Consider the following 3,811-nt stretch of genomic DNA (forward strand, 5'->3'; position numbering starts at 1 on the left):
ACTTTCACGTGTACCAAGAGTTTTAGTTTTGCCGCCAATTCACAAAAACAAGTGACATAAGCATGCATGAAGTTACAAAAGAGTACTAAAATTGAAATTCAAAAAGGCCAGTTCTAAACATTTTCAGTGTTACCAATGTATGTACGTTTTAGTATTCTTTATAATCACGCATACATATTTCAGACATTTAAGGACATAAAACATTAATAAAGGCTGTTAAGAAGATGTATGGGAGAGATTACCACCGCTAGAATTGTAACGCGATTCAACCGCCAAAAGCAGAGGGAAATCTTCTCTATAAATGGTCGGGCCGTCAATATTAACATAATTCGTAGTGAGTTATTTATCAATTAGCCGTTTGCACCATTCAAGTCAAAGAGACATCGTCCTCAAAACTGTACACAATTATAAGGGAGGCGCTAGACAGAAACCGTTGGAAACATGAACAGAAGTACATACATGTCTGAAAGGATAACAAATGTATTTATGTAAATAAATAAACAAATAAATAAATAAACACATTGTCTGCTCCAGTAGTCATGTTTCCTTGTTGACCACGACGTTCAGACATGAGCTACAGACTAAAAGGAGGGAGTTTATTGCCATGATTGTCAATTACACTCATTATTTGTTGAGGACTCTTGTGTGTGTTAGGATCTATAGAATAATGACTTTTTAAAACTGATTTTTGTCGATCTACCATGCACATCACTACAAAACCTAACGATACAATACAATGTTTATATTCAGCATTAAGCACGCGCCACGCAAGTGCTATCTAGTGCCCACAGAGTACACAATACTGTTATCACAGTATAAACAGGACTCATTGAAATAAATACACTTTCAAATATATGTATATCTTTCATAGATAGGCATATTTTTTATTAAAGTAATGAGTAAAAGGAGTAGATTTTCCTTGTTTTGTTGAACAGGGGAAAACATGAAACGGAGAGAAGGCTCTATGATGTGATCCATGGACACTCAATGCCAGGGGGTTCGCGAGTGCGTAGCCGGCCTTCTAAGAATTAGTACGCTCTTTTGTTGAAGGACCCTAAGTCGAATCGGTTCGAAAACAATTCAGCATATTGCTGGTTCCATAGGTTGGTGGTGCGCAGGCAAAACTGCCTTAAATAACGCGCAGTTGTTAAACGACAAGGTTGCGGTGATTCGTGTCGAATTTTGTGGGCTTTGGCAGTCAGAGGGGCAATGCACGAGATGCGAGTTGTACAATAGGTTGATGGTAAATGAGTAATAGTTGTTATTAATATAACTTTTTATTTTAAAATAAATTATTTATACAGAAAATAATAAATAACTAAATAAAAATGTCTTTATTCATTTCAAGTTCTAAACATTTTCTTTCCTAGATTTGGAAACCCGTTTAAATAAAAAAATACCTGTGTCAGGGTTCCCAGCTCTTCCATAAACATTACAATATTCGCTTTGAATAATTCGTTTTGAATAATTCGTTTTGAACCATTTGGTTACTTACGTTATATTGTGGTTCAATGTCTGAACATTGCTTGCGCCAAGATAAAAAATAAATATTTAAAGTCATTTTAAAAAGTTTTAATCAATCTCTCATTAATTTTTTTTTATTTATTTAAGTAGATGTTACGAATGAAAGTTAAAGTGAATTCAAATGCAAGTCTGAAAGGCTGTCAAAAGAATCTTACAAGTATTCCAACAATACACACATCTTATTTCGGAGTCTTTTAAAAAAGGTTCGCAATTTATGACTTACTCGCCTATTTGATCGTCAAATGATCATGAAAAAGATTCATCTGAGGCCTAGAGTTAAAAGGTTGGATCGTTACTGACTCTATCAATTATTGTAAGTGTTTAATTATTCTTATGCTATATCTTAAAGTATACTTGCATTGTTACAATTTTTATAGAGCAAGTTATGTTATGAAACATTCTTGGAATCCAGGATTTACCGGTATGAGTTTGTAATGCATGGCCATTCATTGGTGCTTTCGTGTGAATTGTGGTATTAATTTCAATGAGAAGCTTTTTTCCGTGACTCTACTCGCGTTTCTACCGATATAAAAATTAATAAAAATCGTGAGGAAACCGACATGGCTTAGACCCAAAAATGTCGACGACGTCATTATGAATCAGATTCAGACATCTGATGGCTAGAGCTAAAGAGGTTGTATCGCCACTGATTATATATATTAATATATATATATATCGTGTCCGCGATGGGCTCCTAAACTACCGAACCGATATCAATAAAATTTGCACACCGTGTGCAGTTTGATCTAACTTAAAAGATAGGATAGCTTACATCTCAATTTATACTCGCAATAATACTTTTTGAAAATATTTGATTATTATTTGATACAATTCTAACAGATGGCGCTGTGTTAAAAGTACCAACGTACCATAATTTCTCCTACCGATTCCCTTGAATAGCTTACTACTATGTAATATAACAAAAACCTTAGCCACAGCAACGCTTGGCCGAGTCTGCTTGTATGAATAAAAAGTACCTATTCACTAAAATTCACGTTTTGTATCACGGGTTCATGTTACATATGTCTTCGAATATTGTAATATTAAGTCTGATATAGTTTTTGAAAATGTAGTATTTATGTCAAATTATTTCCACATGCCATCGAAATTAATATGAATAATTAAATAAGAATACGATAATCGAATTAAGTTAAACAATGGAAACTCCGAAGTGATAAAGTACGTCTGAAGCTATTTCCGGGTCCAATAAAACGTATTTACCGGTCAATTAAGGAGATCCTTAACTCAGCGTAGGTAGGTAGATGACTCAGAGGATTTTCATTATTATAGGAATCCCGGGGTTTTGTTAACGTTAATATTTGTAAATTCCAATTTTTATGGAATTTTTGCCGAGGGTTTCGATGGGTAATTGTGCTTCCTATTAATACGGTATTGCGATATTTCTCTGGTGACTTGTTTTTATGTAATGTATGGGTATCCGGTGAGGCTTACCGGTGTAATTTAGTTTGCTTTTTTTTATAGAACAGGGGGCAAACGGGCAGGAGGCTCACCTGATGTAAAGTGATACCGCCGCCCATCGATGCTCGAGGGCTCGCGAGTGCGTTGCCGGCCTTTTAAGAATTTGTACAAATTATTATTCGTACTGTATTAACCAATTCAAAAGGGATTTAAATATTCATATCAGAATGAGCCTAGTAGACTAAAATCGGCACGTCTGATGGCGAAGTGTATCACGTTCGTATATACATATTAAGTTTCTCATATAAATACATTTTTTGTACAGTGAAATAAAGTAAAACATTGAACTTGTCGTGTGTATGACTTTTGGATTGCAAAACATTTATTGCTATGTGTTAGTAGGTATAAACAAAGCTATAAATGACGTTAAGTTTAAAACGGAAACCAATAAAATTATGAACAGTTACCAAGTTATTTAAATATGAATAAGTAAATTGTATCTTTAGCAAATTATGTACAAAAATACCGGTCAACTTTGAACGCTAATTGAGACGTAAATTTTATTGTGTTTTTAATAAATTCGGTCAAAAAATCGTGAAATGGAAATCCAAGATTGTACAATTATAATAAAGAACTTGTTTTTAACAATGACTTTCTCTGTATCTTTATCTGTTTAAATTGTTGTTATAACAACTAAATTTTTTATATAAATAAACTAGCGACCCGCCCCGGCTTCGCACGGGTGCAATGCTGATATTAAATACACTACAGAAAATCTGTGAACGTTGTATATAAAAATGTGGGTTATCCATAACAGATAGACATATACCATCACGGACTTTTCTGTAGACCTTTACAATGTGTACAA

The sequence above is a fragment of the Pieris rapae genome, chromosome 21 (genome assembly GCF_905147795.1).
Source record: "Pieris rapae chromosome 21, ilPieRapa1.1, whole genome shotgun sequence".
Lineage (NCBI taxonomy): Eukaryota > Metazoa > Arthropoda > Insecta > Lepidoptera > Pieridae > Pieris > Pieris rapae.